Genomic DNA, 14,100 nt, shown 5'->3' with positions numbered 1-14,100 from the left:
CTTTTGATTTTATATTGTCGAGGCCGGATTGATTTTGTCTTCAGGAGTTCCGCGGTGGCCCAACTCCAATGTGGATCAGAAGTTTTCAGGCTTTCTCCTTAGGTCTGGAATCTTCTAAGAATGCTTCTGGCCTCGGGAACTTGAGTGTTGGACTGACCTGGCCATGCAGGGATGCAAAGGCAGATGGGGAGGGAAGAAGCCCCAAGATTTCCCAGGGAGTGGATTGAGTAGCTGGGTTGTACTGGATGCAAAGGATCAGGGAGGGTAAAGGTAAGCCTCAGAGCCCCAGAAAGAGGCAGGCAGCCCCAGAAAGAGGCGTGGTGCAGGCCCAGGGAAGCAGAGAGAGGTGAGGTCCGGGCCAGGACCAGAATCGGTGCTCCTGGGGCAGGGACTAGGGACTGAGTTGGTCTGGCTGAGAAGGATCAGGAAGCAGTATTGGTTCCCCAGGTGTCTGGGGCCCCAAGGCTAGGAATGGCGCCGGTCCCAAACTAGGAGTATAGAACGGCGGGGGGGATGGAAGGGTGAATGTGGCTTAGAGAGTCCCGGCACAGAGAGCTGCGCTATAGACTTACCCCAAGAGGCCTGAGGATAGTAGTGCAGGCTAGAAGAGTTAGCCGCTGGTGCAGGCCCAGGGAAGCAGAGAGAGGTGAGCACGGGGCCAGGACCAGAAGCGGTGCTCCTGGGGCCCAATTCTGGAAATAAAGCATGCTTGTTTTCTTTAAAGGCATTTGGTATCTTTCATTTTGTGACTAAGATGGAAAAGTGTGGGAAATATATTTATATTTAATTATGTAACTAAGTTAAAACATACATCATGATTTATCTTTTGTTAAATAATATATAATATTAGCATATTTTAAAATGTGTTTTGGTAATACCATGATTACTTTTATTCAATAATTTAATACCTGCATGTATTATGCATTAGAATGCTATATGTCAATATTAAATTTTTATATAGAAAGAAAATATCTGTGAAGAAGATGGAAAGACATAGAGCTAAGCATTTTAAAAGAGCTGCTCAACAGTTTAATGTCACCCAGAGTAAGTGGAATTGTGGAGCACTGGACTTTACAGAACCATCTAATTAAAACTAACTAGAAATGCAAATTTCTCCAGAGCTATTGTGACAGAAACATTGGGGATGGAGTCAAGGAATTACCATTTTCACCAACTTTCTAGATCATTCTCTATCATGATCACAAGTCTATATAATTAGACCTGACTTTTCCTTTGAATCCTGAACCTGTATACTTAAAAGGCTTCTTAACATTTCAATTGAATATCTCAACAGGAATTCTCAATTCAACTTGTTCCTGACAAAATTCTTCATCCCCTCAAAACCTTGTCTTCCTTCAATAAATGGCACTTCCATCCATCTAGGTGCTTGGGCAAAACCTGAGTCACCCTTCTTTCCTTCAAATTTGATACTGCCTTTACCTCTTGAATGAGGACTGTGAAATGATGCCCCAAAAGCTCATGTGTTGAAGATTGGTCCGCACGTACTGACTGGTGCTATTGGCAGGAATTTTAGGAATTAGGGCCTAAAGTTGGAGAGAGTAAGTCATTGGGGGTGTGTTCTTCATATGCATATTGGGGCCCTGGCCTATTCTTGTCCATCTCTGCTTCTTGGGCATCATGAGGAGAACTGTCAGCTCTGCTGTGTGCTTCCTACCACTATTTCCTGTCTTGTTACAGGCCCAAAGGTAGCAGAGCAAGGTTTGAAACCTCTGAAACCATGAGCCAAATAAAGACTTCTTCTCTTTAAGTTGATTCTCTCAGTTATTTTGTCACAAGGCCAGAAATCTGACTAGTACAGTTGCTGTAGGATATCATGATCCTGCCACTTCTCGGCACTGATGCCATCATGGAGCCTGCTCTAGGTCCCACCGTCTCCTCTGAGACCCTACAGTGACCTCCTCTGGTCTCCCTGCCCCCACTCTTGCTCCCTATTCCTTCTCAGAACAGCCTCACTGACCTTTGATACTCTCAATAGCATCTTGCTGCATAAACAACTGACCCCAGACTTGTCTTGGCCTACAAGACCTTGGTCTGGTTCCTGGCTACCTTGCTCAGTGTTTTATCCTCCGATCACTGGCTACTCTGGATTTCTTTCTGTTTTTGCACACCAAGATTGTTTCTGCCTCAGGGTGGGCTTTTGTATTGTAAAATCTTACACTTAACATGAAATTCAGGCTTCTCCTCAAGACAACCTCCTCAGAGAAACCTTCCCTTGTAAGTCCACTCACTCTTCTGTCATTTTGCTACCTATATTTTAAATGTATTTTTATGCTCATTCTCTTACTCCTAGATGGAATATAAACCTCAGATGTAAAGGAAAGGTATGCCTAGAACACTGCTTAGCAAATAATATGCATGCAAAAATATTTCTTGAATGGCGGAGCCACTGGTATAAAAGAAAGGTTGAGACTGGCAATCAGACAGTCAGCTCTGGCTTTTAAATCTTCATCCTGGCTCAAGTTTCCAAACCAGTAACATGGGGCCTTATATAAGAACCTGATTCTTCTGCCACCCCTGCTATCTTTCCCCCTTCCTGATATCTATCATTGAATCAACCCTTCTTCATGTCCCATGGAGCACATTTGCTAAAACTTTATCCTTATAATCTCCTTTCTCCCCACAAGGCATGGTGTGACCATGCAGAGCTGTATCATCCACATGTTGGGATAATTAAGAACACACACAGCTGGTTTCAGCATGTAGAGTCATTAAGAAAACTAAAACAACACCAATGTTGGGTATCTAAAATGAAGTAGATAGAAAATAGAATGGTGGTTTCCAGGATCTTGGGGGAAAATGGGAAGGGGAATTATTCTAGAATGGGTATGGCACTTCAGTTAGGAAAGGTGAAAAACTTTTGTAGATGGATGGTGGTGCTGGCTGAACCACATTGTAAATGTTCTTAATGTCACACAACTGTACATGGCATATATTTTGCAATTTAAAATAAAAAAAAAACAAACAAAAAATGATCACTGCTCAAACCCATCAGCATTTGTGAGGATAGGGCTTCAGTGTCAATATTTTTTTCAACTCCTCAGGTGACACATCAAAGCTTTCTTCCACTGTCTTCACACTTGTTCGCTATCTTCATGATTTCAACTTCAGATGACCATCTGCATTTTAGCCATTGCCTCTCATGACATACCCTAGAGTTGTCTCTCAGGGGAATGTAAAGTCCCCTTTGTCCTATGACTACACTTTCTCCTTCTATCAATTTGCTCCTCTTGGACCCTAAATTCTCCAAATATTGAAACAATTTCTGCACATCCTCACCAACAATTGATAATTTTTGCTTTACTTTTAAATAACAGCTATCCAAATAGCTATTTGGATATGGTATGAATTACATAGTTTTAAAGACCCAGGTGGTATTGGAGAAAATGAATTTGCATGAGACCTCGGTGAGGTTGACTTTGTTGAGAAGGGCTCAGCATGCTCCAGGTGCTTCAAGAATAGAAACAGAAAGACACCTCTGTGAAGCTCTGAGCTGGACGGGCGATTACATGCAGTCATTAGCAACCAGTTGTTCTGGCAAGGACTATCGTAGATATTCTTGTTGGTAACCATCAGATTCACCCATCCTGTGTCAGTAGAAATGTGGGTGCTTCATTTACAAATTATTTATTTTTGCTGGTAGGTGAATTTAGTATTACGTTTATTCCAGGGATTATAAAATAGAATGATTACATTTGTGAGTTGGTCTCCTGTGACAGCTCGATCCTTTTTTTTTTATCTCTGTCTTCATGAAGAACTTTGTATCAAAGGATTGTCTTGGTTAGTGGTAAGGTTGTACTGGAGTTGCAGGCAGTCCAGAGTTGACTTCTTCAAGAGAAAGTAAGAATCCTGCTCTCTATCTTTAAGGGGCTTCTGCTCTTCCTAGAATGTGACAGAGCCTAGGCTTATAGTAGGACTTGTAAATATCCCATAAGGACATTGGTTACATCTGGTATAGTCACTGTGACCTCTGTGTTGATCATTTTGCACATGAGCTATTGGAGTCTGCTCTGAAAAAGACTAAGCAAGAATTTAACAAAAGAAATGCACCCAAAGGAGGAAAATGGAGGGGTAAAGAAGTCTAGAACTGTTGAAGGTACAAATGTTATTTTGATTGGACAAGATAGGGCTGGTCCTCTCCTGAGAGGAAAAGGAAGGGAATGAGCCATAAGAAATGACTTCAGGAGTCAGAGAGATGGCTCAGTGGTTGAGTACTGGCTGCTCTTACAGAGGACCTGGGTTCAGTTCCCAGCACCCACATGGTGGCTCACAACCAACTGTACATCTAATTCTAAAGAATCTGAAGTCTTCTTCTGGCCTCCACAGGCACTGGGCATGCATGTGGCTCACTTACATATATGTAGGCAAACACTCATACACATAAAATAAAAATAAATCTAACCTTAAAAAAAGAACCGGCTTCAGGACTTTAGGAGATTATAAAGTATAAGAAAGTATGTACTCTAGAAAGAAGGATTGAAACAAATGACTGAAATGCACAGGAATATTTTTAAAGTTTCTATTAACATACATTAACTATACATAATAATGGGTTTCATTATGACATATTAATAAATGTATGTAATGTATTTGATTATGGTCACCTCCCTTTACCCTCCCTCATCCCACTCCTGCAGGTCCTCTGCTTCTTCTTAGCTAGTCCCCTTTTCTACTTACATGTCTATTTATTTATTGACTTAATGAGTTTCATTAGAGCTGCTTACCAGAGCATGGTCAACTTACCAGTGGCTACACTACTGAAGAAAATGTTTCTCCATTTCCTAGAAACCACTAACCACATATATATATATATAATTTTATTTTTCATGAGGGAAATACCTTGGAGCTACAAGAAAGAAGTGCATCTGTTTTAGAAGTTTTCTGCCTCTAGAACTATTGAAGATGAGACTAAACAACTAGTAGGCAGGGAAATGACACAGGGTTTAATATCCCTAAGATCAGAAGAATCCATAGCAATTGTGTTAATCAGCTTTCTGTCATTGTGAGGTAATCAGTCTAAAAATAAGAAAGATTTATTTTGGCTCCTAGTTTTGGCTTCAGTTTGTTGCCTTTGTTGTTTTGTACCCATGGTGAAGCAGCATGCTATGGCAGGAGTCCTTGAGCAAGAGTGAGAACAAGCGTCTCAAAGTTTCCTCATTTATATGACCAGAAGACTAGATCCATCTCTTAAAAGTTTCACTACCTCCCAATAGTGTTATTAGTGGTATGAGCTGGGTACTAAGACTTTAACATATGGGCCTCTATAGTACATTTCTCTAAACCAACAACTAAAGCCTACTGGACATTGAGGAAGAAGTGGTTATGGTGGGATCCTTGACTGCAGCTGAGGAAAAGGGTGCATTCTGTGGTATTGTTCACCCTGCTACTCTGAGCCTACATAATGAAGGGAAGTAATTTTCATTTTTTATTGCAAGCAAAACACGGCCCCTTTCACACAACGGACCAAGTGTTTATCGAAATAGCAAAGATCATTAAGGCTAGAGTCAGAAATTGCTGACCTAGAGGGAAGATCTAGATGTAGAAAATACAGTGTTAGCCTCAGGGACAGAGCAGGCAATCTGGAAAGCTGATTTGTTCCCTCCTGGAAACTTCTGTGGAAATATCTGGGAGGGTCCCAATACCCTAGAGGGTACGCTTTTCTGGAGTACAGAGATCTAGATGGAGTCTTTGCAACAATGGCCCTTCCTAAAGCCAGCTGTGAACTTTCCTGCACAGAGTGTGTGGTGTTTTCATTCAGGGTCTACCTGGAATAATGCAGGGTTCTGTGTGGGATGATTCATACACTGTGGAATCTTCATGTATATGGCAGAAACATTCATGCTAAAGCTTGCATTGACAAAAAACACACAAGTTTTAAAAAATCTCTGGGGGTAGGGGGGAAGTACTTACTGGAATTTTGAGTACTAGTTTTAATTTTCCTATAAAACAGCATCTGAACTCACTGAAGTAATCTCCTTTTTACCCCTTGTCAATTCTGGAATTTATTAGGCCCAAATGCAGGAAGAAGGGATGGCTAGCTCTGTGCCTTTTGCTCTCTGTTCTGGATTCCTGGAACATTTGACTGCTTTGTTAGAGAGGATACTGCTGAACAGGGAGTGGGATTGTAACTAATTACCTGTGTGCCTGCTTAGGTGAGCTGCAACAATTCCATTTTCTCACCCTTTCCTTCATGCCAAAAAATCACTAATGAGGCTGTTAAAGGAGATATGACATGTCTATGACTCTGTTTTCAGTGGTGGTGGAAAGAAAAACAAAACCCTTGGTGACTGTGAGCTCTTGCTGGATATTTTATCACTGCTGATGGTTAATTACTGTCAGATAATACTTTGGGTGATTAATTGACCTTTCTTAGCAAAAACAACAAAGGCTAGTTAACTAAGATAGCAGAAAGCAAGAACACACTTCGTTGTATTGCTGCGTCTATCGGGATGACTCTCCGTTTGTAACCCTTCCTTCTGATTGTATCTACTTGGGAAATGATACCACAAGTATTTTCTCCCCTTTACCATGGGTCTTCACCTAAATGGCTTCACGTCTATTGCTAAGTGTTATTTTTAGAGTCACCAAGATAGATCATTTTACTCTGAAAATGAGTTGTTCACTATATGAAAAAAGCAAAGAACAATGCACACACATGAGATTTTATTCATGTTTCTACTTCCAACACCTTTCTAGTCGCTTCTATTGCAACTTGGGCCTGGTGGGCTTTATGTCAAAACTGGAACCTATTTCACTGGTGCTGCTAATGACTCATATATTATCTATGATTATGGAGCATTTTAGGTAAAATGCTGTAAGATATGAAGAACCATGCTGATTTGACCCTTCAGAAGTTCATGATGTAGCTAGGAAGACATATACATATGGGGTTTATTCAAGTTGTCTAGGGTCCCTGCCCTGCCACACACTGCTGTGGCTTCCTTCAGAGCAGTTAGCTTCTGCCCCAGCCCTTCTCCTGAGATCCTGACTGGTAGATCACGTCCCTCCTAGCCTATCCTTCATGCGGTGCCAGTGGAACACACCCAGAGGAACTCCTGTACTCCTATCAAACCTGCTCTTTTCTCCTGAATGTTTCTGTTATGTGGAGCCACTGGGTTATCTCAGGTCTCCCTCAATAATGCAGTTAGGTCTATCTCAATCCTGTCAATTTAAGTCCTCTATAATCCCTCTCCTCCCCTATAATCCCTCTCCTCCCCTATATTCTCCATTCTCCACCACCCACATCCACCACCAGTTTTTTGTTGCCTAAACTTTGACAATACCCTAACAAATTTCTTCAGTTTCTGATTTCTCATGTTCTCAAGAGTGGTTTCTCTAAATGGAAGATCTGATTCTGTTACTCTCTAGCTCCTTATAAGCCTTCAGTGATTACAAACAAAGCAAAACTTTCCAAGTTAGGCATATGACTCCATCCAGGTCTGGCTTGTACCTCCCACTTGTGTGGAACTTTCTGCCATCTGTATTTCATCTTTTTCCCTAGTCCTCTCTATCCACAGTACTCTGCCCTCTTTCAACTCCTACTTAACTCCACTCTCCTAACTAACTCCCATCCCCACTCTCCTGCTAGACACATTCTTCATCTAAAATTCTCTTATGTGTGGCCTCCCCAGAGAGCATTTTCCAAGTGTCAAAATAGATTTGGCTCACAGTGCTCTTGTGGCATTCTGGACTTGCTGCCCGTGAGATACCCTAACACCGCACGAATCTTGTCAAGAGTGGCCTCCTCAGGGTCTATGAAGTCCATTCGGAGGGCTTTGACTTGTAGGTTTATTCTCATCACTTAGCACAGTCTCCACCCGGAGTGTATTCAACAAATTATTATAATGTAAATGAACAGACCAATAACATTCCATAGGAGCCAGCCTTGGAATAATTCTTTTAACCCATTTATATTTACTCGTGTCTATGTGAGTGAGTGTGGACACATGGGGCACAAAATGTGTATAGAGATCAGAGGTCAGAGGTAACCTGTGGGAGTCAGCTCTTGCCTTCCACCATGTGGGTTTTAGGGATGAACTCAGGTTGTCAGGCTTAGAGGCAAGCACCTTTATCTACTGAGCTATCTTTTTCTGTAACTCTAGTTCCAGAGGATCAGACACCCTCTTCTGACCTCTGAGAGCATGGCACACACGTGGTGTACTTAGATACATGCAAGCAATACACTCATACACATAAAATAAAAAATAATAAATAAAATATTCTAAAAATACTTATGTATATAAAAGCTTATTGTAAAAACAATATGGATTGAGTGTTTATACCCCTCTCCCATTAACGTTGAAACCCTAACCTCTAGTATGATGATGTGTAGGAAGAGGGGCTGTGCATGGTAGCTAGGCTGTGCATGAAGGTGGGACTCTCTTGTTAGGATTAGTATCCTTATTAAGGAAACACCAGAGAATGTCCCATCTCCATTCATGCACAGGAGGTCATGTATGCACTCAGTGAGACAGGCCACGTAAAAGCTAAGATAAGGAAATGAAACTCATCTTGCTGGTACCATGACCTTGAACTTCTTAGTTCCAGAGCTATGAAAAATACACGTGTTGTTTAATAAAGCAAGTCCAACCAGAGTATTACGAAAGACTTTTGTTTTGTTTTGTTTTTTGTTTTGTAGCAGGGTTTCCCTGCAGTCCCAGCTGGCTGGGAATCTCATAGAGATCTGCCTGCCTCTGCCTCCCAAGTGCTGGGATTAAAGGAATGTACCACCATGCCTGGCTGAAAGTCAGTATTTCTAATCGGAAAACATTTCATAATAGCTCATCTCTCTGTCTGCCCCTTTCTTCAAATAATACCATCTGGGGGTTATGTTGGCTTACTTAAAACAATCTGATGTTATCTGATATGAAATTTGTTAGGACTGCTGAATCTAGCTCCATCCAAGAAAAGAATTAAATTCATACTCATAGTTCTGCACATTTCTGGGATGGATTTTTCCCATGCTAGGCCTAGACGTGCTTTAGGATATGCTGTTCAGCTCTTACCACTGCTTTTCAAGCTGCTCTGAGGACTGCAACTTTATTTGCCCTTCACAGTGACCACGCCACCCTTCTCCTGCCAACTAGCTGGCTTGGTAACAGGTGATGAAGGAGAGGAAGGCAGGGGTAAGTTATCTAAGACTTTTTTGGTACCTCATTGTGAGTGTGAGCCAAGATGGTGTTCTAGAGCCAACTCAGGCCACAAGGGATCAACCTGGCTTCCTTCAGTTAGCAGTGAAAAAACATTTGATACCAAATAAACAATCTTAGCCTTAGTTTCCAGCTTAAAAGGGCATTTTATATTATTTTAATGTCAGAGTCTCAATGACATCCATTCCTGTTCTCTTTATATTTGGTCTTTATTAAACTTGGAAAAGAATTTACTTCTCTGTGATGTATTTGTTGGGCTGGAGGATGTCCCATGTTTCTAGTATTGCTAGGTAATGAATGTATAAATAATAACAATCCATTGCACTCAAACAAGGCTAACCACATGTCTATGATCTGTCTAAAGTCAATCTATAAGCTGAAAATCAGCAGGAATTACATACCACAGCACTATAAAGCATTACCACAAGTAATTGGCTTTCATCTCCACTTCTTTTAAACTAGTGCTTATCATGGTAAAGGACTATTTTAAAAAATCCTCAAGCCAGGCATGGTGGCACACGCCTTTAGTCCCAGCACTTGGGAGGCAGAGGTAGGTGGATCTCTGTGAGTTTAAGGTCAGCCTGGTCTAAATAGAGAGTTCCAGGCCAGTTGGGGCTCAGGGAGACCCTCTTTCAAAAAAACCAAAAAAAAAAAAAAAAAGAAGACAAAAAAATCCTCAACTTTCTGCATATCAACACCTTTATAAAATACAATGCAAATAAATTATTAGGTAAATGAAAAGCATATATATATGTATATATATAATATGAACAACACTTTTGTTAGATCATGTGAGCAAGCAGCAAGACAGAGGCCACCTTCAAGGTAAAGGTGCCAGCACAAGAAATTCCATTCTGAAGCCCCTTGACCTTGAACTCTTTAGCTCCAGAACTATGAATTTTCAAATTCTGATAAAAATTTTAATGATAGCTCTTTATTTCTGTTCCTATTTGTTACTGACCTTAACACATGAGTGAGTATCTCCTCATGTTTCAAGTAGTGTAGACAGATTATTGAGTCAACAGGCCCAAGACCTTCTCCTTGACCCTCCCTATGGTCTCTTACAATTTTCCAGAAGGTTTGAGACCATCAAAGCCTCGGAACTTTTCTCAGAATGCCTAATGTCCAGGCTCCCTCTTCCCATGGGAAGGCAGTGCTTTATGAAGTGATTTGTAGGCATTTTTCATGCCAGGTCCTAATTTAACCAGAAAGGCAAGTTTGCCTGATGAGTGGTGCCCTTAGGAAAGTGAGGCAGAGGCAGTGTAATGCCAGGTTCTTTTTCTTACAAAAGAGCTCTTTTGTGTATTAGAGACATTTCAAAATTAAAACCCAAACACATAAGAATGGTAAAAACATTGAGAGGTGGTAGTTAAAGTTATGGGGATTGATTGAGTGTGGTCTCATGGGAATCAGGCAAAGGTCAAGTAGCTGACAGACGGGGATTCCAGAAGACAGGACAGAGGTGAGTGGGAGAGAATCTGAGGAACACTCTTCCCAGGGTTGATTTTGGTAATAAGGGTTTTACAGCTGCTTTTTAATTGTGCACCTCGGTGGTAGGGTAGAAATACAGCCCTCAAACCAGGCCCTTACTCTCCAGTGCAGAAGCCTGAGCTTGTCTCTCAGAAACCGATTCTGGAAAATAAGAACAAAACCAGAAGGTTATTTCTAAAGCTCATTTATTGATAGACTGCACCTTGATACTCTCGCTTTCAGTTTATTCAGAACATTTTTCCCTTAATTCCAAATATTTCTAGCTGTCATAGCATTGTTGGGATATCAGTACTTACTTGTTTACCTATTTGGTCAGTGATTCCCTTTCTTTGGTGTGGTGCTTGGAATTGAATCCAGGGCCTCACATACTCTCACATCCTATGTAAGTTCTCTATCACCAAACTACAGCCCTAGCCTCTAGTCAACAAATCTTTATGGGGGCTTTCTGTCTAGTGGTTAGTAACCTGCAACTTGGAAGAAGTCCTAACAATTTCCTCTAGATCTTTGAGAACAGGCTTCAATTAAAAAATACACTTGAGAGTTGAAGAGATGGCTCAGCAGTAAAGAGCACTTGTTGTGCTTGCAGAGGACCTGGATTCAGTTCCCAGCACCCACATGGTGGCTAATAACCATCTGTAACTCCAGTTCCAGGGAATCCAATGCCCTCTTCTGGCCTCCACTGGCATTGCATGCACATGATGCATTTACATATATGCAGATGAAACACTCATACACACAAAATAAAGATAAAATGTTTTTTAAAATACTTGATACTTAGTCTTGAAATGCAGAAGAAAACCATGAGGAGCCTCAGTGCAGCTTGATAGTGAAGGCAGCTCGATAGTCTGAGCTCTTTCCTTATGCTGAAAGTTGAGCTTGCCAGTTGGGTCATAAGTAAATACCCCGAAGTTGTCAGGGAACAATTTTTCAGTATTACTGAAGCAGTTTGCTACTTGTGCTCATGACTGTTTTACAGGTGTCATGATTAATATATAAGATCTGCCAGAATGGAAGAATTAGCTGAAGCTTGACTTTTCATTTGAAAATTTAAATTTAGGCTGGTGATATAGATTAGAAGTAGAGTACTTACCTAGTATACCTGAGGACTAGGGTTCAAATCCCTAGTACCAAGAAAAAAAGAAACTTCTGTGCATAAACTTCCCCTGTGTACATACTTAGCCCCTTTCAGCTGAGTCCTGCAGCACCTTCAACTTCCATGAACTGCTGTATGTGTTGAGTTCTAACCTGAAGGTAGGGTTCAAAGAATTTATATTTAATGCAGGTCCTCCCAGAAATGAGCTTAAATGAAACTGAAATGAGTAAATAGAAATTTCTCTACATATACCTGGCATTGTTATTTTTATACACTGGATGCTCAATGTATATCACTTATTTGGTGTACTTATCTAGGTAATGTTAATTTCATCTAAACACTCTGAAATACCTTGAACTGTGTTTGAACAGGTATCTGGGTACTCTATTGTCAAGGCAAATTGGCACATTAGCATTAATCATCTCAAGGTTGTATTAAAGCTTGCTGCACTTAATCGCTCAATGACCATAAACCCAGATATCTCAGGAAGGTCAGATAGCATCTATCTGTGACAACTCTGAAAGAAAATAGATGAAGACTGATAAAATGTAGGAGGTGCTCCACAGCAGGGATGGAAAAGTCTTATCAACTTGAGCCTGGTCATCTTGTTTTGATCTCACTCTGGTACTCTCCCTGAGCTGCCCACCATGCCATTCATTCCTTCAGCCAATATCCAATAAGTCTTACTATGTGCTGGACACCACATACAATGGCACAGCTAAAATATTTGACTTCTGGTTCTATCCCTACACTTCACCCCCTCCTGTTCTCTCCCCTCGAGATGAACTCTCCCCTTCCTCTCCAATTTCCATTAAGGATTCATTTTTACCATATAACCTCCATTATCACTGTCTTACTATAAGTAGTTCCTCTTCCAAGCATGAACCTAATCATTTCTGGTGTAATTCACTTGGAAATAGTGGCAGATCCACTATTTCATCTTAAATTATCCACATATTTGGTTATTTTACTTATTTTCCCTTTTGCGTGTATTATGTTCCTTTCATCTTTCTAAATGGAATATTGAACGTGAGATCAGGTCTTCTGGTATCTTCATGTTCCTCATGGATATTTTCAAAACAAGCATGTGATAGTTGCTCCCCACACTTGAAGTTTTAGCGAGTGATGCTGTAGAAAATAATGGTGGGCACAGCCCTTCCTTGGGGTAGTGGCATATACCCAGGTTTGGAATTGAGATATTCTAAAATGGAGCAGAGGTTATTTAGTCAGTATCTACTCATGATAAAGACAACATGCTCAGGTCATTATGAAGACAATCACTAAATGCATCTACAGCAGTGAGGAGTGAAAAGGAGATGCTAGCAGGCAGGGCACATTCCCAGGAAGTGAGGCCTAGCTGGCATTTACTATGCAGTCCCCTTTAGAATCAGTAGTTTTTAAGTGCAAGAAGTATATAAACTGGTGCCCAGAGGGACTTTAGTACCTAGGAGAAACACAAGTATTGAATAGAGAGAAAGGAAGGGGGCACAGACTCTTCCTTTCCTCATGTACACACAAGCCACCTAGTTATCTAACATCTTTGCAGCTTCACTTAGAAGTCACCAATGATAACTCATTTCCTAATGCTGGAGACTTAAGTAGAAGCAGGTTTCTGTGCAAGAGTATAGTAAACAACATTAGTAATAGAGCCAGGCATCAATTTTTCATTTCTTTTCTAGTCACTAAACTTTTAGTTGAAACTGCATGTGATACATTGTAGGTGTCCTTATATATATCAATAAAATTGATTTAAACAAGTTGAATCAAACCCACAATTACAGTGAAATTGGCAGCACTAATATGTGTTAATGATAGGTGGGCCACCTAATTTTGCGAAATAGTAATGATTAGAATGTGGCCTTTTGAATGCTTCTGTAGGGCTTATTAGTGAACTTAACCTCACTTTGGGCTTTAGCTTAAGATATCACATTTGGTAAAACAAGTTCAATGGGTTATAAACTAAATATTCGATCACTGCTCAAGACCATTCTCAACAGAATACTTTCTGGCTAAAACAAAGATGACCTTCGCCTCTAATCTGGTTAGCTGCCTCTTCTTTATAGGATCACTTTTGCCTACAAGCCATTGGCCAAATCAAGTCATGTGGCTACTCCGGAGGCTGTTGGTGTAACTACATACTTCTCTCATAAGGAGGAGCATCCCAAGTCACTCAGGTAGTGGCTGAGCACGTAGCTCAGTGGTACAGCACTTATGTAGCATGTGCAAAGCCCTGGGTTCAATCCCCAGCACTGCTAAAAAACAAGGGGAGGATAATAAATGCCAGCTTACAATATTTACAAAGACCCCTCTAGTATACACAAGTCAAGGGCTGACTCCAACATTTGTGGT

This window comes from Nannospalax galili, unplaced genomic scaffold (genome assembly GCF_000622305.1).
Source record: "Nannospalax galili isolate Female #2095 unplaced genomic scaffold, S.galili_v1.0 scaffold346, whole genome shotgun sequence".
Lineage (NCBI taxonomy): Eukaryota > Metazoa > Chordata > Mammalia > Rodentia > Spalacidae > Nannospalax > Nannospalax galili.
This window is presented reverse-complemented; position numbering follows the sequence as displayed.